Genomic DNA, 24,600 nt, shown 5'->3' on the forward strand with positions numbered 1-24,600 from the left:
TCAGGGCATATAAATAAATCCCACAGAAATGATGCAGCATCACTGGGGTAAAGTGATATGTAGGGGTGCTTGGTGATCTTTTGAATTTGAATGTTTAAGATCACGTTTTATTTTCTTGTTGTTCTATTAAATCTCTGGGCACTGTGAGCTAACTGCCCAGGAGGGAGGGTGATCTGGGTTGTGGTTGGGGAGAGACTGGCTGGTATTTTCAGGGAAAGAGTATGGAGAGAGATGCTTCCTGCCTTTGAAAGGAATTAATGGGGTTGCTTTTCAAGATGTAGTAATTTAGTTACTGTTCTTTCAGACTTTATGCTGACAGTAACTTGGCAATGCTAAAAATGTAATTTTGAGTCCTGGGCCTTCTGCTCATGGAGAAGACTAAATTTCTTCTGCCTTTGAAACATTGTGAATAACCTATCAAAGTTATTTGTGTGCTCATTGATTTATTCATTGATTGTCCAATAATTATCCATTCATGTGGTTGTTTGCTCATCCATTCATCCATCCATCCATCCATCCACCCATCTATCCACCTATTTCCAGGCATCCATTTACATGGTATTTCTTGGCTAGATGCTGTGTGTTGAGGGATGTGGTAATCACCAGGGTGGGAGAAGGGACTATATAAGGAGGAAGTTGTCTGTATAGTTGAGTTGTTCACTGTGTGGTGAAGCAGATAGGCAAGTAAGCAAATAATTACCACAAAGAATGGCAGTGATACAAAAGGGACCAACCTGTCTTGATTCATGCAAAACTACCTCTTCTCTTCAGGCCTACAATCATGGAATGTTAACCTAAGGGAGACCTTAGAAAAACTGAAGGGAATAATGTTTTCCAGATTTTATCTCAGGATCCCTGGGGTACCATCCCAGGGAGTGAAGGTGGGAGTGGGAGAGAGGAATGAGAGAAAAGCTGAGCAGAACTTCTGGAGCTTTCTTCAGAACTAGGACAGATTCCTTTTCATCTATTTCATATATTGAGGTTCCTTGTAAACTATCATTTGAGGAAAAGGATTGGTTGCTTAATGATAATTGCAAAGCACTTGACCAGTCCACCATCTTTCCTTGTTTCTCTTGTTTAAAAATTGAGACTCAAAAAGGTGAAATGATTGGCTCAAAGCTGTAAAATCAGTATGTGAACAGTCTAGGAATAAGACTTGGTCTTCCAACTTTATGTGGACATTGCCTCTGTATCAGTTAGCTTTTGTGGTGTAACAAATAGCCCTAAAAATCAGTGGCTTAAGACAACCACCATTTACTTAGCCCATAATTCTATGAGTTGGCAATTTGGGCTAGACTCAACTGGGTGGCTCTTCTAGTCTCAGCTGGGCTTGTTCTTGTCTGTGATGAGTTACTAGTCAGCTGGCAAGTCACCTGAGAACTGACTGATCCAAGGTGGTCTTACATCTCAGGGTTGGCTGGTGTTGGCTAGGGTAATTGGGTTACTGAGTTGATAGTCTCTCTACTTTAGCAGAATTTCAGCAGAGCAGGGAAGCATGCACAGCCTCTTGAGGTGCAAGCTTAAGGCTGGTCAAACAAATTACAAGACCAGTTCACACTTAGGGAGTGAAGAAATAGACTCTACTTCCTGACTGGAGAATTTCAAGGTTTGTGGACACAAGGAGAGGAGAATTGTTGCCTTTTATGCTATCTGCCACAAGAATACTAAGTTATTGCTATATCTTTTCTTCTTAATTTCGACATTGGAAAACTACATGTTTGCAACTGCTATCTAATTCCAAAGCCATTTTTACAAGGAATCTGAAAGCATGGCTCTTTCTATACACCATGGGGACTCTTATCTATTTGTTTTCTTTTTTTCTTTTTTTTTCTTTTTTTTTTTTTGAGACAAGGTCTTCCTCTGTTGCCCAGGCTGGAGTGCAGTGGTGCGATCTCAGCTCACTGCAACTTCTGCCTCCCAGGTTCAAGTGATTCTCCTGCCTCAGCCTCCCGAGTAGCTGAGATTACAGGTGCGTACCACCATGGCTGGCTAATTTTTATATTTTTAGTAGAGACAGGGTTTCATCATGTTGGCAAGGCTGGTTTAGAACTCCTGACCTCAAATGATCCACCCGCCTTGGCCTCCCAAATTGCTGGAATTACAGGTGTGAGCCACCACACCTGACTTGAGTTTTCAAATTGTTTATATTTGAGACAGGTGATAGTTACTGCTTGTGGTAAGGGACACTGTACCCTGAGAACATTCCTGCTTTACTGCCAGTTAGTCTTTCCATCAACAGCTCTTCCTGTGGAAAGGAACCTTCAGCTCTTGATTCTGTTAGGTGTCTCTGAGGGATGAATTTATCCTTATCATTTCCACAAACATTTATTGCTGAGTGACTCCTGTGTATCATGCACTTCTCTAGATATTGAAGATATAAACAAATCTAAGATGGACCTCTAACTTCAGGTAACTCACAGTCTGGCAGGGAAGGAAGAAAGATATACAGATTGTTACAGTGAAATAAGATGGGGAAGATGGCTGAAAATTGAATTTTTTCAGTGGTCATTATTTTCTTTGTAATAAGAAGGTGTGGTTGCATGATCACCCAAATGGATGTAGGAATAGCATTGGTCAAAATTCAGATCCTTTCAAGACAAAAACGCATAACAAACTAGGAGTAGAAGGGAATTTCCTCAACCTGAGAAGGTACATCTATGAAAAACTTACAGCTGATGTCATACTTAATAGGGAAATATTGAATGCTCTCCCCCTAAGATTGGACACAAGACAGGCTGTCCATTCTTGTCATTTATATTTAAGATTATACTGTAGATTCTAGCCAGAGAAATTGCAAGAAAAAGAAATAAAGACATCCAATTGGAAAAGCAGAAGTAAAAGCATCTCCACTCACAGATGACATAATCTTGTATATAGAAAATCCTAAGGAATCCACAAAAATTATTAGAACTAATAAATGAGTTTAACAAGCTTTTAGGATACAAGATAAATACACAAAAATCAATTGTATGCTATACACTAGCAGTGAACAATCAGAAAAAGAAATTAAGAAAACAATTCTAAGGCCAGGTGCAGTGGCTTACGTCTGTAATCCCAGTATTTTGGGAGGCTAAGGTAGGTGGATCATGAGGTCAGGAGTTCGAGACCAGCCTGGACAAGATGGTGAAACCACATCTATCCTAAAAATACAAAAATTAGCTGGGTGTAGTGGTGGGTGCCTGTTAATCCCAGCTACTCGGGAGGCTGAGGCAGGAGAATTGCTTGAACCTGGGAGGTGGAGGTTGCAGTCAGCCAAGATCAGGCCATTGCACTCTAGCCTGGGTGACAGAGCAAGATTCTGTCTAAAAAGAAAAAAGGAAAAGAAAAGAAAAGAAAAAAGAAAACAATTCTATTTACAATAGCATCAAAAAGAATAAGATACTTAGGAATGAATTTAACAAAAGAAGTGCGAGACCCATGTGCTGAAAAACATCAAAGTTGATTGAAAGAACATAAAGAAGATTAAAGACTAAATAAATAGAAAGGCATCTTGTGTTCATGGACACAAGAAGACTTGATGTTTGTGAGATGACAATACTCCCCAAATTGATACACAGATTCAATGCAATCCATATCAAAATCCCAGCTGACTTTTTTTGCAGAAATTGACAAACTGATCCTAAAATTAATGTGGAAAGGGAAGGAACCCAAAATAGCCAAAAAACAGTATTGAAAAAGAAGGTCAGAGTGGGAAAACTCACGCTTCCCAGTTTTGAAACTGATCACGAAGCTACAGTAATCAAGACGGTATGGAGCTGGTGTAAGGATGCACATATAGATCAATGGAACAGAGTCAAAAGGCCAGAAATAAGTTTTTACATTTATGATCTGTTGATTTTCAATAAGGCTGCCAAGACAATTCAATGGGGGAAAACAATAGTCTTTTCAACAAATTTTGCTGGAACAACTGAACATCCACGTGCAAAAGAATGAAGCTGGGCCTCCTCCTCATATCATCACAACATTTAACTCACTATCAGTCATAAGATTTACATTTATGAGTTAAAACTATAAAATTTTTATAAGCAAAGTAAGTCTTTATGACCTTGAATTAGGCAATAAATTCTTAGATACGAAACTAAAAGTACAAGTGACAAAAGAAAAAATAAATTGACTTCATAGAAATAAAGAACTTTGTCCTTCGAAGGATGCCAAAGTGAAAAGTCAACCCACAAAATGGGAGAAAGTATTTGCAAGTCATTTACCTGAAAAGGTGCTTTGTATTAGTTTTCTAGGGCTGCTGTGACTACTTACCACAACAGAAGTTTATTTTCTCAGTTCATGAGGCTGGAAGTCCAAAATAATGATGTTAACAAGGCCATGCTCTTTCTGAAGGTTTTAGGAAAGAGTCCTTCTTTGCCTGTCTCTTGGCTTCTGATGGTTGTCAGAAATTCTTGGTGTTCCTTGGCTTTTAGACACATGATTACATTCTGTCTCCATCTTTGCATGATGCTCTCTTCTTGGTGTGTCTTTACATGGCCTTATTATAAGGATAACAGTCAATGGAGCTAGGGCTCACCCTAATCCAGTGTGATCTAATCTTAAATTGATTACATCTGCAAAGAGCCTATTTCCAAGTAACCTCACATTCACAAGTACTGGTGATTAGGACGTTAACATATCATTTTGAGGTGCACAATTCAACCCATAACAGGCTTGTATCCAGAGTATATAAAGAATTCATATGACTCAATAACAAAAAGGCAACCTAATTTTTAAATGGGCAAAAGATTTGAGTAGAGATTACTTCAAAGAAGACATAAAAATGGCCATATGTATATATACCCAAAGGATTATAAATCATTCTATTATAAAGACTCATGCACACGTATGTTTATTGTGGCACTGTTCACAATAGCAAAGACTTGGAACCAACCCATATGCCCATTAATGATGGACTGGATAATGAAAATGTGGCACATATACACCATGTAATACTATGCAGCCATGAAAAGATATGAGTTTATGTCCTCTGCAGGGACAGGGACAAAACTGGTAACCATCAATCTCAGAAAACTGACACAAGAACGGAAAACCAAACACTGCATGTTCTCACTCATAAGTGGGTGTTGAACAATGAGAACACACAGACAAAGGGAGGGGAACATCACACACTGGGGCCTGGGGGGTGGGCAGCTAGGGGAGGAATACCAGAGGGTGGGGGGATTGGAGAAGGATAGCATTAGGATAAATACCTAATGTAGATGATGGGGCAATGGATGCAGCAAACCACTACTATGGCACATGTATACCTATGTAACAAACCTGCATGTTCTGCACATGTACCCCAGAACTTAAAGTATAATAAATTTAAAAAATGCCCATAAGCACATGAAAAGATGCTCAACATCACTAGTCACCAAGGCAATGCAAATCAAAACCACAATGAGATACCATTTCATCATACCCATTGGGAGGGTTCAAATAAAAAAGGCAGACAATAGCAAGTGTTGGTGAGAATGTGAAGAAATTGGAACCACCATACATTGCTGGGGGGAACAGTTTGGCAGTTCCTTGAGATGTTAAATGTAGAGTTGCCATATGACCCAACAGTTTCACTCTTAAGTATATACTCAAGAGATTTGAAAACATATTATCACACAAAAGCATGTACATTGATGATCATAGCAGCACTATTCATAGTAGGCAAAATGTTGAAATGGCACAGAGGTCCATCAACTGATGAATGGATAAAGAAAATGTGAGATATCCATGCAATACAACATTGTTTGTCAATAAAATGATGATTAAAAGCAATAGAAATGATTGATACATGCTACAACATGGATGACCCTTGAAAACATGCTAAGTGAAAGAAGACATATTGCATGATCTCAATGATATGAAATATCAATATCCAGAACAGATAAATTTATATAGAGAGAGTAGATAGGTGGTTGCCTAGGGCAGGGGAAGAAGGGAATAGGAAGTGACTGCTAATGAGTATGCAGCTTTATTTAGGAGCAATGAAAATATTCTAAAATTAGATAGTGAGTAATGATTGCACACTCTGTGAATATACCAAAACCATCCAATTACACATTTTAAAGAGTTCATTTTAATAAAGCTGTTAAAAAATAAGATGACGTCCTTTACCAAGAGTAGAGGATATTAGGGGACTTGAAGAAAATGCTGAAGATTTGAAATTCTCATTGGAAAGAATAGGAGAGAGAGCTGTATTAGTCATGTTAGGCTAGCCACTGTATAAACAGACTCCAACTTTTAGTGGCTGAACACAAGAAAAGTTTATTTCTCTCATACAGTTGTCTGATCTCGGTCCGATGACTATCCTCAATGGCTTTCCTTCAAATGGTGACTCAGGGACCCAGGTTCTGTCCATCTTTTGTCTCTGCTATCTTTTAGGTCCTTGGTCTTTTAGGTCTTTAGGTACTTGGCCTCTCCACTCAGCTGCTGGACGGGGAAAAAGAATGGAGGATTAAACCTGGGAGGGTTTTATGGAATAGGCCTGGAGGTAACTTGCTTTACTTCCACTCACATTCTCTTGGCCAGAATTCAGTCACATGGCCACACCTAACTGCAGGAGAGATTGGCACATACAGTCCACTTATGTGTCCAGGAGGAAAAGATAAACAGGTTTGCTGAACAGCTAGCCAGCTTCTGCTACAAGGGCTGACCAAGGACAAAGAGAAGGATTGCAGCCTCCAAGCCCAGCTTGAGGTGGCATATTTTCGTGGCTGAGAGCAGGGCTGGATCGTTTTCTCCCACTGTTCTTGGTGGAACAGTCATAGGTTGAAAGGACTGCTATGGGGCATATTCCTGCTGGTAAATGTAGCCCAGTCTCCACCAGTAATATCTGGTGATGGAATAAAGACCAGAGCAACCTTGAACACTGGCATCTCACCTGCAGAACGAGAAATGTAGCCATGCTGTCCACACTGTCATTCAAAGGGGAGCAGGAGATGAATGTGGGAAATAAACTGCTATTTCTTTGCACTTGGACAAGGGTTGAATAAAAATAAGACTCTGTCCCCTTTTAAGGTTGTGCTTTAAATAGAAATCTGCCCCAGGCCCTTCTTGATCTTTTTCTTCCTGGCTCCCTCTCTCTTAGTGTCCTTCACTCCTGGCCACATCTGCTCCTTTGTGGGTGAGGGGCCTGAGTTCTCCTCAGGAACCAGATCGTCTGGTGGATCCCTCAGATTGAAGCCCCCTCCCACTTACCTTTTTCATAAGTTCCCAGGGTTACCTTGACAGGTACAGCTATTTTAGTGATCTTTCTGTAGTGGTTGTGCCTGCCCTTCTAGACAACTGCTGCCTGTCTTTCTGACGGACTGTTTGCTTGCGTCTGGCTGCTAATGCTATAGTAAAAATCACCTTGCTGTCTTGTCCTTGTTTTCAGAGGCACTTGTCTCTTGGTATAATGCTGGATGTTTAATGAGCATTGTTTATAAGGAGTGTAAGACGGAATAGTATAGCCTCTCGCTTTGTGTCCTCATTCCCTGTGGGCTTGCTGCAAAGCATGCTGGGAGTGAAGCCAGGCTGGCTGGAAGAGGGATATAAATTAGAAAGGGAGAGAGCACTAGGGCCAGAGAGAAGTGATTCTGTTAAGAGTAGGCCCTCAGAAAAGGTGGCCAAAAGTCTAAATAACAATGACCAACGTGTGCAGTAAGCGGGGTGGGATCTGGGCTGGTGTCAATGTCCAAGAATCTAAAGCACTATATTGATTTCTGGAAGAGGTTTTCAATTGGTAATTATGTTTGTCTTGTCTTGTTCTCCCCTAAGCCATTCTCTACACTCCTGAAGAATGAAATCTTGCAAGGCACAATTCCTAGTTCACGTTCTTCCATGGCTTCTTATTGCTCTTACAATAATATCTAAATGAACTGGTTTTCAAGGCCATATGAGCCTTGTGCCAGCCTCTTTCCAGCCTCGTTTCTCCTTCTGCCTCTCTAGATTCGTTGCCATGGCCCCAGTTCTAAGATTCTTCTGTTTCCTTCTTATACACCAAGCTCTCTAGCACCTTTTACAGCTCCCTCTGGTCCCAACTTTGATACCATTTTTTCCTGGTAGCTTTCCTGACTAACCCTCTTCACTGAGTTAGTTGCCCATAGCATTCTGTGTCTCTTTCTCCATGGCAATTATCTCACTCTATTGCAATTACCTCCTTATTTTCATGCTCCTCCGCTAAACTGGAAACTTCATAGGATCATGGACCATGACAGTTCACACTGTACTCCCAATTCTATAGTCAGAATAGGCTAATTTCTGTAATAAAGAACCCCAAACATCTCAGTATCTGAAGACAACAGAAGTTTTCTGTTTTACGTCTTACCCACGTGGAATTCAATGTGCGTGCTTCTACACTGTTATTCTGAAATCTAGGCCCCTTTCATATTGTAGTTCTCTTATTTCCGAGGGCTGTCCTCTCTTTTCAAGTCTGCATCTGACAGACAGATGGGAGAAGAGGGAATGGAGAATTGTATAGGAAGGTTTTTAATGGGCTGTGCCTGGAAGTTGGGTACTAAACCTCCACTCATATTCCATTGGCTGGAACGCAGTCATATGGCTGAGTATTCCTGCAGGGGCTGCTGGAAAATGTCATCTAGCCATGAGCAGGCTTGGTGAGCAAGTAGCGGGTCTCTGCACACCACCAGTTAGTGCCTGCCTGGAATGTGGTAGGAGCTGAGTGAATATTTGTTGAATGAATGAACAATGTATTCTGGGTTTCATCTTGATTCTTAGGTGATTTATTTTAATCATCAGGAGGGAGGACATGTGATGACTGATCACAGTGGATTTCAGGGCTCTGGGCACCTTGGAAGGGTTACAGATAATGACAGAGAAGAGTAGTGCTGCCTAGGAGTTCAGCTCCCAGTGACGTGCTTTCCTTCAAATCCAACAGGGAAAGATATTTTTTAAAATTAATCTTGAATTATATTTTTTTGGAGAGGACAAAGGAGGAGGTAACAGAGGAGAAGAGTGACGACTGCTTCTTGGATTTTGTAGACTGTGACTGTGTCAGCTTTTTCCACACATGCCTCCTAGGTTGACGGAAGTAGTGTGTGGCATGCTAGTGCATGCACCCAGCTGCCTGTCATTCCCCTGCCTGAGAGGGAACAGGTATGTGTAGCACACATGATGTGTCCGCTCTCTGTTCCACAGTTAGAGTATGCCTGAGGCCATGCTTCCTCAACTGAAACATCCACTCAGGCTTTACCCACAACCCATTCAGAAAAGGTGTCCAAAGGTCTAAATAACAATGACCAAGGTGTGCAGTAAGGGGGGTGGGATGTGTCCCCATCCCCATCTCCAGTGCCCAGTATATAATGAGTATTGTTGAGCTCCCACAAAACAGTATCCATCTGTCAATGGAAGAGAACTCATTCCCCACATGGGTAGGTAGAAGCAAGAGAACCATGTTGTGAGAGCTACTGTGGACCAACAATTTAGTTTGAAAATTTGCTTCCAAAGACTCAGCTTCTGGATGAGCTGGGATATAATAACTCCTTACGTGTGGGTGTTCTTCAGAATTTTCTAAGGCACTTTCCCACACCTTATCTCATTTCATCCTGGTAAACAACATGGTGAGGTAAGAAAGCCAAGAGTTATTATGTCAGCCTTGCAGATGAGAAAACCAAGGCTCAAAGTAGCTCAGATGACTTTCCCAAGACCACGTGGCTGCTTTTCCTCTCCTGCCATTTCCACCCCAAACCCTCTTGTTCAAATCAGCAAAGTATTTTCTTTTCTTTCTTTCTTTCTTTCTTTTTTTTTTTAAGACGAAGTCCCACTCTGTCACCCAGACTGGAGTGCAGTGGCACAGTCTTGGCTCACTGCAACCTCCGCCTTTCAAGTTCAGGCAATTCTCCTGCCTCAGCTTCCTGACTGGCAAAGTAGTTTCTAGAAGGTGTCCTCTTAGTTTGCAATCAGTGAGACTGGAACATATGTCTCATGACTGACCTTACCTCTCAACACTGACCATTCATTTTCCTGTCTAAATAAGCAGGTCTGCAAGAAGCTACCACAAAATCCTCCCCTATGTTTACATCTCTCTGAGCTGTGGATCCATGCTGTCCAGTGTCCCCTCCGATTGTTGGTAGAGAAAACTAAGACAGCTAAAATGTTTGTCACGCTACAGCACCCCTCATCCCAGCTAATTACAGCAGTGTCTAGGTGAGGATGTGCCATGGGACTCTTTTTCATTAAAACAAAACAAAACAAAAGACCACAGAACTAGGATGTTTTAATAAATGTCTGTGTGCTTGCTAGGACACACTACTGCTGCATTCCCAGGAATTGTTAACACTGTCTCCCAACCTCACTCAGACAGAAAGCTGACGTTACCTTGCCATCCTACCTAATTAAAGACGAAGGCTATAGTTTTCCCAGTCTATCATAGTCTGGTTTCTGGATTTTGCCATTGCAGAGGAAGAGAGAGAAGCAAAAGTTTGACTGTGATGTGGGAGGATGCAGCCAGGGGCAAAAAGGGCGAGGATGAGTTTCTTACCACACAGAAACTAACAGCAAATTTTTAGCATCAAAACCCTAACAGCAGAAATAAAGTATCCCTGTGGAAGAAAGGCGAGGTAATGTTAATTCTCAAACTTTCCATCCTTCCTCCCTCCCTCCCAATGGCTCAGGTATACTTGAGAAACCTACATCTTCTGGCATCATCTCCCATGCATTGTTTTTGCAGAAGCAGAGCATGACCGACATCTAATAGTATCTATGTTGGTATCTGTCTCAGCAAATCCCTTTCTGTATTAAAAGATTAATGTAGTAAATCCAGAGTTACAGGGAGATTGTGGTGTTTCCTCTTCTGATGTCAGAGTGTTGTTTTTTAACACTATATTCTGTTTTCCTTTTTCACCCTCCCTTCTCATCCCTATAAATCATATTTTGAAGCCCTTCTCCAATTGCTTGATTTTCCTAAGAGTAATAAAAAGCCTAGACAATTTGGATGACATCTGTACCACCTCTTTTAGGGATTATAACCCAATTTTCCTCCAACAGTGAAGTTATGGGTCTTTTATGATCTGGTCTTAGGTCTCTTGAATGAGGTTGACATGAGGATGTAAGGCTTGATCCATAAGACTTTAGGAAAGGCTCTGAGAAGCAAGCTCTTTCTGAGGAGTGTTGATGTTTTTTGGAGGGGAGATTATTTTGCTAGTGTTCAGGTAAGAATTCAAATCTGCTTCTATTACCATCATGACAGCTGAATGGTGTGCTTCATGCAGATACTGTGCAGTGATCACTTACTTTGCATTGCATATTACGACATGTGACCATATAACCTTTTATTTGAACCAAGCAATTTACATGGTGGAGCTGAAGATTAGGTTGTTACTGGTTCATTTTTAGTGAGGACTGACTATGTGTAACACTCCATCCTGGTCAGACTCTCTCGTGAGGTATCCCAGGGTAAGTTAGCCAGACTGAGATTGACCCAAGAAGATGGGGCAACATTCTGAAGAAAATAGAAAATAGAAAATAGTGCCATCATGTAGTGAAGAGACCAGGGAGCATTTGCCTACCCTGCCCCTATCCACCCTGTTGTTAGTTTATTTTGCTCATAACATAACAGTATATGTACTTTTTTTTTTGGAAACAGGGTCTCACTCTGTCACCCAGGCTGGAGTGCAGTGATGCGATCTCCGCTCACTGCAACCTCCACCTCCTGGACTCAGTCCTTCTACCTCAGCCTTTCTGGTAGCTAGGACTACAGGCATGTGCCACCACAGCTGGCTAATATTTGTGTTTTTTGTAAATATGGGGTTTTGCCAAGTTACCCAGGCTGGTCTTGAACTCCTGGGCTCAAGCGACTCTCCCACCTTGGCCTCCCAAAGTGCTGTGGTTACAGGCATGAGCCACTGCACCTGGCCTAAACAGTATATGCACCTCTAGGAAGAATGATCAGATGATCAATAATAATGCATCAACTCCCAGTGTGATGCTAAATAGCACATGATGGGTGCACAGATGTTTGTGGTATTGAAGCAATGTGTTTATTCAATGTATTTTCCACTAGATTATGAGTTTTTTGAAGTTAAGGCCCATGTGTCCTTTGTTTTTGTGTCCCTAGCCCCATCCCCAGTGCCCAGTATATAAACAGTATCCATCTGTCAAGGATTGTTCAAATCCCTCCTTCTAATTTCTTCTCTCTCCTCCCTTAGGATAAGCTCTTTTCTTTTATTCTAGTGTCTCAGTCCCAAGAGAAATTTTTTTCCAAGTAATTACCAATTCATGTCATCGTATGCCCATTTGACTAGTCCCAGTGTGTATTAGTCTTCTAGGGCTGCCATAGCAAAATACCATAGATTAGGCGATTTAAACATAGATTAATTCCTCATGATTCTAGAGGCTGAGAAGTCCAAGATCAAGGTGATGGCCAATTCAGTTTCTGGTGAGGGTCATTTCTTATCTTGTAGATGACTGCCTTCTTGCTGCACCCTCACATTTTACAGAGAGACAAAGAGAAACCCACAGAGGAGAGAGAGCGAGCACAAGGGAGCATACAGGCTCCCCGGTGTCTCTTCTGATAAAGACAGTAATTCAACTGGATCAGGGCTCCACCCTCATGACCTTGTTTAACGTTAATCAGTTAATCACTTCCTTAGAGTCCCCCCTCCCTCTCCAAATACAGCCCCACTGGGGGTTAGGGCTTCAGCATATGAATTTTGGAGGGATACAAACAATTAGTTTGTATCACAAAGTTACTTGTTGCTCACTGTAACATCTGCTGTTTCCTGATCAAGACAAAGGTGATGAAAAGTAAGCATGGTATTAGACTATTCATATTAAAAAGCATAGTATTGTGTGTGAAGCATCTTAAATGAGTCAGGCAGGAGCACTTAATGAAAATCTATGGTCAATCGAATATAGGTTTACTGTGCCCTTGTCTTTTCCTTCCATTATGGTTTTTTTCTTTAAAATTACTCTTCCATGGGGATTCTTCTAAGCTTGTCAGTTACAGACAGGTGCTCTTGTTTTGGAGACAGAGCAGCAGTTATAAAAAGAGGGGACTCTGGAAGGTCAGGATAAGCTGGATTATGCCATGGCAATAAACATCTCCCAAATCCCAATGGCTCTATATAACAAATGTTTCTTTCTCCCCTACAGTACATGTCTAAGGGGTGTCAATGGGGTACCCTGTTAGTTGTAATTGTTCTTGAATTCAGACTGATGGAGGCTTCATTTTGACACACGTGTCACAAAGGAGAATATAGTATATTGTATACTGGCTCCTGAAGGTTTCAACTAGAAGTACCACATACCACTTTTGCTCATCCCTCATTGGCTAAAGCAAGTCACTTGGCCACAGCCAACTTCAAAGAAGTAAGTGAAACAATCTTACTAAGAAGGAGGAAAGCTAAAGCTTTCCTTTGGCAAACAGCACTGATTATTACTATAATGGGGTCATAATGAGGCCTAGGTAAACACGGTAGGACTTGAGCAAAACTTGTGGAGCAAATGAGAAGTTTTATATATTTGATATTTGTTTAGAAAAATGCTGCTTCCAAAACAGCTCTACCATCCAGGATTTCTTGCCTAGCCAGTATTTCTGTGCCTAGAGTGAGATTCAGAGAATGAAACCTTTTTTACTGAGATCCTGAGAGTTGCCTTTCAAGTGTCCATACAGTATAAATAACAATAGCCTCAAAGAAACAATTAAAGGCTCTCAGGGTGGCTTATCTCAGATCCACTGAGAAATGAAAACCCCCAAACATGCCAGAACACTAAAAAAATGGCTGTGTCTGAGGGTGGTCTCCTTGTCATGATAAAGCTTTCTCCTCATCCTTCCTGAAAGTGATACCAGCCTCCTGTTAGCAACAGTATCGCAGTCTGGAAAGGGGCTGGCTGAATCTAGTGGGATTACTTTGAGTTGCATAAACACAGATTGAATTAAGCATGGCGAGTTGATGATGGGGAGTGTAGAGAGAGTCAGGACCTTCCGTTGAGATAATAACTAGTTCATTATCTGCCCAGATAAAGGTCGTACAGGCTTTTAGCAACAGCATGGAAAGGAAACCAGATTGACCTTTCTGACGGCAACTCTCTGCTTCAGTTTTTTTTTTTTCTTTTTAACAGACTTTAGAATACCAGTGAGTAAAGAAATCCGTGTTCCTCCTGACACCTTTCCTGGCCTTCCCAAAACACAGGACTTCATTTCCATTGGTTTTGAAATGGCTGCCTTAGTTTGAATTACTTATAATAGAACGTTCCTGGAAAACTCTCACATAAGCCCATGAGCAGATGTTAGTATCTTATATGCCTCCAATTTTATATGCTGTATCACACCTCTTCCTTGCTCCAAAATCTTGCCTTTGCAACAAAAAAGGCAAACATCCTATCACTTAGTCAAAGGAAACTTCTGCTTCTTGGGCTGTATCTTCCAATTTTCCTTAAAAGAGCTCATTACGAATCATTTGGAAGGAGCCAGCATACCATATTGTCTTTATGTGAAACTTAGAAAGCTGTGTGGTGTGGGTGGAGATACGTCCAACTATAAAGAGAAATTATAGTCACAAGTGGCTTTCAAGACATTAAGGATATTTTGGAGTCCTAAATTAAGCAATGGCAAGTTAATCTTTTCCCAAGAGGTGGCGATTTTGGCTAAGTATCATAAAAGGGTTATCCCAAAGTCTTCAATGAAATTTCAAGTGAATGACCATCCCTTGTTTATTTTTCATAATCATTTTAATATGCCAAGTATGTTCCATAATGGGTTGGCAAATTTATTTTCTTTCTGATACCTTAGAAATCTTGTCAATAAAATTAAGACTAGTAATATGGATTTCTTCCATAGCTATCATTTTTCTTTGTAAGGGGAGTTAAGATGTGTACTTCAGTAAGAGGAATGGGCTGTGTTGAATGCCAGATCATAATGAGGCCTCCTGGTGCCAATAAATTACATTTGCTCTGGGTTGACTAGCCATGGAATGAGGTCATGTATCTTTGATCCAAATCATGAAAGTGACAGCCTGCATCTACATACAGTATAACCCAATCATTGCTACGGTACTATACTTCATCACAGTCTGTGTCACCTTCAGGGCATGGGTTTGACAGAAGATGACAGTAGTGATGCATATTATGCTCAATCCTTAGCCTCAAACAGCAAAAGGCCTTACATTTAGATTTCTTTTAAAAGAAGGCAGTTTTATATCACCTACAGATAATTAACAGGCTCTGTGTGAAAAATGAAATTAGAAATATTGAACTTAGAAATAGAGGAAAAAATGAAATAGTCCTTGAAATATATCCAGGTAGTGTAGAATAACCCATGACCATATTCTGTAAGATTTTCCTTTTCCTGGCTCACTACCCTATGCTTATATTTGCCCCAAATGCACTTTTAATCACAGCTTTTTCTCCATGAGAAATAAGAACAAGTAATTTTTTTTGAAATAAGATAATCTGTTTTGTAAGGCATAAGTGGTTGTTATACCCAGGAAAGATGTATTTCACAATGGTACTAGAATTATGTGTAGTTTCATACTTTTGGTAACAGGAGACTTCAGATGAATGTTCAGCTGCCCCTGATTATTTATATAGCTCCCTGAAGTGTGCAGTGACATAGAATTAAGTGATAATGAATGATGGTAAATATCATTGTTGTGTTAAGTATATCTGTTCATATGAAATAGTGAGAAAAATCTTGTGCATATATGAAGTTCTTGAAATATGGATGAGTAACATTTGTGTACCTCAATTTCAATGATATTTATATACTTAAAGGATGTATTCCTTTATAATACATATTATATATTAAGATAATATATATGTATTCTATCATCATATCAAGAACATAGCTCAAAAATGTTTTCAAAGAAATTGAGATGGAAAACAAGCATTGGTGGATGTGGTGGCTCATGCCTGTAATCTCAGCACTTTGGGAGGCCAAGGCAGGCAGATTGCTTGAATCCAGGAGTTCAAGACCAGCCTAGGCAACATGGCAAAACCCCATCTCTATTAAAAAAAAAAAATTAGCCAGTGTGGTGGCATGCACCTGTAGTCCCAGCTAGTTAGGAGGCTGGGGTGGGAGAATCATCTGAGTCCAGGAAGTCAAGGCTGCAGTGAGTGAGCTGTGATCACATTACTGCACTCCAGCCTGGGCAATGGGAGTGAGATCCTGTCTTAAAAAGAAAGAGAGAGAGAGGGAGAAAGAGGGAGGGAAGGAGAGAGAGGGAGGGAGGTGGAGGGGGAGAGAGAGGTAGCAATTATGCTAAGTCTTAAAAGTTCCTTTTAACTGAATGCTTAGTGTGTCCTGGTAATTAACATCACTTTCCAATATTCTGAAAAAAAAAAGTCTAGTGCTTGTTGACTCAAACTTGAACAATGTTTGCATGCTGACTTATGTGTGAGTCAGAAGGTATCCATTATCTTAATGAAAGATTCACAATTTTTTTTCTGTAAAGATCCAGAAAGTAAATATTTTGAGCATTGCAGATCATGAAATCTCTGTCACAGCTTTTCAGCTTTATCACTGAGTGCAAAAGCAGCCATAGACAATACGTAAAAGATTGAGCATGGCTGTGTTCCAATAAAAGTTTATACAAAAACAGGTGATGTGTCAATTTGGCTTGTGGGCTGACGTTTGTCAGCCTCTGATCTTAGCTATTAAGCTTTGAAACTATAGCCTAATTGAAAAACTATTTCTACATGACACCTAGTTGAATATGTGACTACCTATGTATTTAGTGCTTGTGTGTGCATCCATGCATACACACACACACATGCACACACACATATACACGCAAGAATGAATGTTTATATGCCTTTTTGTGATCAGTTTGGAACAACTCCTCTACATGTAATTTTGTCTTACAGTCAATAAATATGTTCCATTTTCTACATAAATACTCTGATTCTCTCTGGGACTGTGGCTACCTTATCCAACTACCTTATCCTACAAAGTTTATGTACTCTTGTCACTGTTGTCATTTGTCCTCTCAGGTTCATTGCGTCATGATCATATGGGTTCCTTAATTATTACTCTTTAGTAGTGATGATGCTATTCACATGGACTTTTTTTTGAATGTGGGCTGTGCAAGTTGCTTTTGTTATGAGTCATTCTCTCTTGATGTCATTAGATGTTTTAAACTAGGCATTAATTGAAATGAAACCACAAGCTTGGTTAGATTGATTAATCTTTTCAGAGTCTATTCAAAATACTTTTCTTTCTTCCCAGAAAAAAAAACTATAGTTATTTGCCCATAAATGGGAGAGAATCATGCTTTTCCAAAGGCAAAGACTATTTGTTTTGAAAACTGGATTTATTGGGATGATAAATCTGGCTTGTACTATCTGCTCACCTGTTTGTCCTCAGGGGAGCTGTCACTCTATTAATCCTTTTACATGGAAATGTTGAAATGATAGACAGTTTCAAAAGTTGCACCCAAGGAAAAAGCAGATAAGCATAGAAAAAAACTTACTCTTCTACTTTGGATATGCTTTGAACCAGCATCCTGGGGCACATATAAGAGGAAGGCAATCAGACAGAGCTTTGGCCTTTTGTAACAAGGTCCTGCCTTGTATTTGGGAAGCTCTGTTTTATGGACAATCAAGCTGAAGGTCTTAACTTCTAAACTCTCAGCTTTAACTTTTTTTTTCTGTTTTTTATTTTATTTTTTTCCCAAAGAAATAACTGATCTTTCCACATCTAAACTGCAGGTGCAGAAAAGCACACAAAATGACACTGTCCCATGGTCCAAGCTATTTCTTCTGGACATTTGATCTGCCAGGTCAGCTTTCCAGGAGGACTGGCCCAGAGAGTGTCAAGTTGAGAATTTTTTCACTTACTGCTTTCTGTGCAGTTGGTTGCAGCATCTCTGCAAAACCACTGACATCTTCTTCACTTTAGTTTGCTTTTCTGTGAAATGAGTGAATCCCAGTATAAGGCAGCAGCAAGCAAAGGTGTGAAAATCACCTGAGGCAGGAAGGCCAGAAATGAATCCTAGTGGCTTGAGGTACAGTTGTGCATTCATAAATTCCATCAGCATGTTTGGTCATGAATGTTAGTGTGACATTTCAGTCATTTAAATCATTGACAGCCAGGTACTTTTATGTGCAATTTGCTTTTAAAAATTTGTGGGCTTTCCAGGTTTTTATTTCATAATGTTCCCCCCACCCCACCCCAGTGAAACAATTAGGTAATATGTTTTAAAGAATGCCTCTTCTTAGCTTGGACCTGTTTTCTCTACCTGGCAGTAGATTTAAGATGTTACTAGCAGTTTGTTCATTAGCAGTGACAAGGAAATGGCACCTGAGATGCTTTTCTGAGAGGTCTCCCTTCACTGGGACCTGGGAGGTGAACCACTGGGTGGCTGAGACCCTGGGAGTTTTAGCACGAGGGCAAAGGAGAACAAGAATTTTCCTAGCCTATGATGTTTTCAAGAAGCCATTCTGAAAATGATGAATTGGATGAATTCATTTTAGGATAGGCAACACAAAGAGAAAGACTTTTCCCCACTCCTCGCCCCCTTGCACAGAAGCAGAGGAAAGAAAGATGCGAGACAGAGCAGCAAGGGTTGAAGAATGGAGGACAGAAAGGCAGAAGAGAAAATGGTGAAGCTGCAGTTCTCTGTTGCCCTTGGCAACACTGCATGGGGGTGGGGGTTGGCTGGCATCTTAGTACTGGGTCTGCCCTGCCCTGCCCTGCCCTGGGAGGTCGTGGGATATCACATAGGGGTGGAGACCTCGCTGGGGACCGCTGAGCAGATGACAAGACTGCACCAAAAACAAGCAAATGTTCTCTGCCAGGACACTGGTTCTATCTGGCTCCTTCCCTGGGACACGATATAGCCCACATGTGGCTCCTCTAGATATTTTTTTTTCCCTAAGTGCATTGATCTATCAGAGTAAAAACTAGCCAAAAGTAAGAATGGGGAATGAATCAATTCTATCCTCTGGACTCCTCTTTCCTCTGCCTTCCTGAGTCTCCATGGTATCAGATGGCCTGTTGCAAACATTTACTTCTGATCGAGTGCCCTGATTTCTTTAGTCTCTTATCTTCTCCCCTTCCCTCCCTCAGTTCCTTACCCCTTTTCCCCTCTGCCCTCATCTCACCACAGCTTTGGTAAGAAAGAGCCAGCCTTGAATTCAAGCATAATTGCTCGGCAGGGGGGACTTCCTTGAAAAAACCTCAAATTTTTGGGCTGTAACAGTGGAAATCTGTTTGAACCCTTGAACTTCCTTTATTGTTTAAATGACCACCTACAGAAACATGCTGGGGGAAAGTAGCAGAAGCACAGTGGTCCCTTTTATGGGAAAAACAGTAGCTGGAATTATTTCACTTTTGCAAGAATTCTGTAACGAGGAGGCATTTCTGGAGGGAGAGTATGGCACAAACATTCCACAAGTTGGAGATGTCTGGGCTGCGATCAGGGTATCGTGATAATCGATGTTTCTGAGCTTAGAAACAGTCTTCATTCTTTTTTGACCACAAGCATAAAAGCTGGTAACTATAGCATTTCTGTCTACTTTTGTTGCCATTTGCATGGGCTTGCTCTGGGTACTGGAGATTTTCAGGCTCACAAGCAGCAATAGAAAGGGAATGAACGAGTATTTGCCTATTAGGAAGTAAAATTGGCATGCTATGATTGCTCTGTATTTTCCAACTAACAAACTGCATGGACTCTTTCCTTGGTTCACTCGGACACCAGGATATCTTCCATTTATGGATTCCCTGTTCACTTAGTGTGCCGGAGAGGGCTTATGCGTGGGTGGACATACACTGAGAAATCTGGGAAGTTGTTGCTTTCGGTCTCTCTCTCACCCTCGTCCTCTCTCCACCCTACTCCCCAATGTTTTCCTCTTAAACCAAAATCATAGTATGCCATTTTTCTGCTTAAGAAATGCCTATAACCGTTACCTATAAAAGATAAAGTTCAAACATTTTAGCAAGGCATAGATCTGAACCCAGCTCACTTTTCCCAACTCATCGCTTTACGCTTCCCTGCTTCCCCTGGACTCCAGCACATGTGATGTGCAGGTCTCTAGACCTGCCATGTTTATTTCACTCCATTACATGTGCTGTTGTTCCTGTTGCTTAAAATAACCTTTCTTCTCTTTTTCATTGCAAACAACTCCTACTCAGACTTCCAAGCAGAAATGAAATATAACTTCCTCTGTGATGTCTTCCCTCATTTCATCTGCTCACTCCATCTACTTTGCTGCTAAAATGTTTTCATATTTACAGATATTTCTCTTAACAGTACTTACTGCATGGACTGTAATCAAATGTTACATGCCTGTTGCAGTCCGCTGCAAGCCTGGTGAGGGTGGAGGGTGGGGGCATATTGTACTCTATTTTGGATTTTTAGGGTCCAGCATAGTACCTGGCGTCTAGTGAGTGTTCGGTAAATATGTCCTGCATGAGTGGTTGGGATCCATTAGGAAAATGTAGGAGTGTGTGTGTGTGTATGTGTGTGTGTGTGTGTGTGTGTGAGAGAGAGAGAGAGAGTGTGTGTGTGTGTGAGAGAGAGAAAGAGAGAGAGAACAAACTGGGGAGTGTATTTGAGTTGGAAGGCAGTTACTGTGATTGGTGTAAATTGTTATCTGGTTACAAAAGAGTCATAGTTTTCTTTCAATGAACCTTGAAAAAGGGGGGTTTTCTCTTCAAAAAATAGAAAGATAATTACATTCACCCTGTTTATCACCCTTCTGGACAAATGCTTCAATATTGTTATGTGATGACACAATGCTTCTGTATTTGTGGGTCTGTGTGAATGTAAGAAGACAGAACACACACACACACACACACACACACAGAGTCTGAGTTTCAAAGACACAAAAACTAAGATTTTTTTTAATTGAAGTATTACATACCAGGGTCAGCAAACTTTCCGTGAAGGACCAGATAGTAAATATTTTAGGCTTTCTAGGACATTTAGTCTTTGTCACAACTACTAAGTCTGCTGTGGTAAAGAAAAATCAGCCATAGACAATATGTAATTTATAAGAAGATATTTTGTTTAAAAACTTTTTAAAATTAACACACAAACTCTCTACATTTAAATAGTGAACATTCAGTAATGATTTTATCTTAAAAATGATTCTTTTCCTGCCACCTTTTGGAATTATATAAGCCATGTCAGGGTAGGTAGGCAGCACAGCAGGAACAGATGCGCTGAGATTGGGGGATTGTATCAGAACCACTTTGGTTTCATGTCATCATGTCAACCACAAGACTTGTGATGCAACTCTTCCACCTGCCACAGGTAAAACAAAATGCAATATAAAATCCAAGTTTTTAGTGATAATTTTACTAACTTATGGCCTTCAGGGTCCATTTCGTCAATTACAGTGATTAATCATTGGCTTATCTGAGAAAGAAATTTTTCCTGCATTACTTTTCCTTATTGGCATTGTGTTAATCAGACCAATCCTAATAGGGCATTAAAAACATGCTCATAGAAGTTACAGTGTGGTCAGGATATCTGTATATTCTGCAGAATGTTCTGTGAACAGTCTAGTGACTTACATTTGGATGAGGAATAAAAGACCACGGATTTAGTGTCAATGTCATGCCTTTGGTTAATTTTGCTATTTTCCATTTTGTCAGTAATGGCCCCCATTTGCAGCCACATTTGTAGAGGCCTCATTTTAAGCAACGCAGGTCAGGATTATGCTTGACACCTGAGAGCATGTTCATGAAAGAAACTCAAAAATTGCAAAGTCCTGGAAAAGCATAGGATTCATTTTTATTATTTATCGTGAGGCTGCTCAAATCTCCTCTTAAGCATGAAGCCTGATATTTTCTCTGCACAATATTTGGAAGGTTGCTGTCCTTGTCCATCAAGGACTCTTTGCAACAGGCCAAGAAGCAAGACATTAATGCAAAAAGAGAAGGTAAATAATGAGCTAGATTGCCAATGTATGTGTGAATGCCTTAATATTATGAGAGAGCAAGATGGTGCATTCAGAGGATTCATTCATTCTCTGAATGTTGGAGATGTTTTATTATTGCTCATTTAAAAATAGGCTAGAAGTATAGAGATAACCTCCTCATCATCCTGAAATGGGCTGGCCCCTCTGGGTAATCTCCCCCTATGTTCCTGGGAGAAATTTTACAACTACCGTTTCTTCAGCTGCGTCTACTTTAAGAATGTCCCCAGAGGTTTCAAATCTACTCTGTCAAAACAGGGTAGTTTCTTTCTCCTCACTCTTGGCTGCCTTCAATCCAATGCCAAGGAGGCCGTAAATTCCCTCAACCTCTTCCAGATTTAGACTAACTTTGTAGAAAAGATAAATCTCTATTATCTGAGGAATTGCGCGTCCTCAAATCTCTATGTGGCATCAGAGCCTATGATAAGTTTTTTTGCAAAGACCTTATTCAATGGTCCTTCTCAGTGCATTTTCACAAGGCTTCTCTTTGTGATGATGTTTATACAGTGCATTTGATTTGTAAGTGAAGGAAAGAGGAGAAATGAAAAGACACTGAGGGCAAGACAGAGGGTCAAAGAATGAATAAGGAAAACAAAGAGAAGGAGGAAAATAAAGAGCAACTCTAACAGCAAAGAGCAAGTATAGGAGAATATTGATGTCAGGCTGGAGACTGATAAATGTAAGTTTCACAGCTAAGGCTCTCAGAGCAGAGACCACTCCTTCCCTCTCTTGTGTATGTATTTGTGGGTGGGACCAAAAAGGAATGGGATTATTCTGTTATAAATATTCTTGTTGCAGTTTTATCTTTGTGTCTTTATGGTTTAATATATATCCTTTTCTTTTATTAAATGCATTGTAAAATAAGCAAGCTTTGCTGTAGACTTTCATAAACAGAGTTTTCCCTTTTTAGTATGGAGCCTGGAAATCTGAAAGACATGGTACTGCTTATGGGCAGATCATTTGTTTTAAATTTGTTTAACCATGGCCTGCCATCAGCACCAGGAACATTTTTAAATTGGGTTCTGAGCCATTATCTTTGGTTTGCATGAAAATCTACATTGAAACATTTTTCTTTTTCAAGTGGACCTTCTGAACCTGTACATAAACTTCCACCATCTAGTGTGTTTCTCAGAATAGGAACATTTAAAGAAAGCTTTTGGGTGACTGCTATTTCTCCACTGAAATGAGAGCAAAAATGTAAACAAAATGCACACATAGACAACATGAAAAAAATAACTGTTGCCTTTAATGCTGTGGGAAGCCTGGGTGGTATTTGCCCTGACTTGTGTGAATTTATATAATGTTGCTTAAACTTGGTCTGCTGCTTTAAGAACCATATATGTTCTCATGTGTGCATATACATGATAGAGATAATATTTCTAGATGTATAAAGAATAATGGCGTAGAAGTTCTAGAAAGTGAGAATCCACTAGTCATGGCCATGAATCACCCACCTCAAGGCTCTGCTGACAACCAAACTGTAAGGTATGTACCATGAAAAGCTAAACTTGTTTCCTGACATCACTTTAAAAGGTAAGGTATATGATAACTTTTTCTAGAAAGTCATAATTTTGAATTATTAAAGTGACTTGCTTATAAATACTTTTGGAATAAGTAATTCTGTCTTTCCTAATATTTCTAGATGTTGAGAGCAAATTCATGTTTACTGTATGTGTGTCTCTCATGGATTTTTTGATTTCCATTATATTAGCCTTGACTTTCTTCAGCAAATCTGGTGGTTGAATGGTGGTTGTAGATTTCTTTTAATTCTCTGTGCCATAGTATTCTACCTCAGTATGTAATCTGCTGATTCCTTCCCCTTTCTAAAATGAGTTTATATTTTAATTTTTTTTTTTTTTTGAGACGGAGTCTTGCTCTGTCACCCAGGCTGTAGTGCAGTGGCATGATCTTGGCTCACTGCAACCTCTGTTTTCCAGGTTCAAGCAATTCTTCTGCCTCAGCCTCCTGAGTAGCTGGGATTACAGGCATGCGCCACCACGGCCTGGCTAATTTTTGTATTTTTAGTAGAGATGGGGTTTCACCATGTTGGCCAGGGTGGTCTTGACCTCCTGACCTTGCGATCCAGCCACCTTGGCCTCCCAAAGTGGTAAGATTACAGGAGTGAGCCACCACAGCCTATATTTTAATTTTTAAAACTATTATTAACCAGATAATAAATATTAACTGAGTACTGACTATGAACCTGACTCTGAGAGATGTTACAATGAGATAGCTAATGAAAGCAATTTAAGAAGCTAAAAAATAACTTGCCAAAGTAATACTTTATTTGCTAATGCTTTGTTCCTTCATCCACTCACCCATTAACCTGATTCCCATCTGCTTATCCCCCATCTGCTCATCCATCCACCCGTGAACTCATCCAAGCATCCATTCATTAATTTATTCACTCATCCATTTATTCACACACTCATCCACTCCTCTATGAATCCACCCATCAATTCATTCTCCCATCCACCCACTTACTGAGCTATTAATGTACCCATCTACTCATCTATTCATCTGCTCATCCATTCTTACACTCACCTATGTACTCATTCACCCATCCAGCAGTCCACCCATCCATCTCCATCAGTCACCCATCCACCCTTCCACCCATTCACTTGTTCATTCATTCATCCATCTATCGTTCACCAGACAGATGCTGAAGGCCTTTGATAGTCTTGCACTTATCTTGGCATATTAAATATAAAATTGGCAAAGTAGTTCCAGTCCTCTTAAAGCTCAAAATCCAAGCAA

General features: G+C 40.3%; 1 protein-coding gene across 2 annotated transcripts in view; it reads left to right on the top strand.

Annotated features, from left to right (window-relative positions):
• The window catches only part of NHS (NHS actin remodeling regulator), a 368,567-nt gene that overhangs the window by 21,603 nt on the left and 322,364 nt on the right, over positions 1-24,600 (top strand). The window lies entirely within an intron of this gene.

The sequence above is a fragment of the Callithrix jacchus genome, chromosome X (genome assembly GCF_049354715.1).
Source record: "Callithrix jacchus isolate 240 chromosome X, calJac240_pri, whole genome shotgun sequence".
In the NCBI taxonomy this organism is placed as follows: Eukaryota; Metazoa; Chordata; class Mammalia; order Primates; family Cebidae; genus Callithrix; species Callithrix jacchus.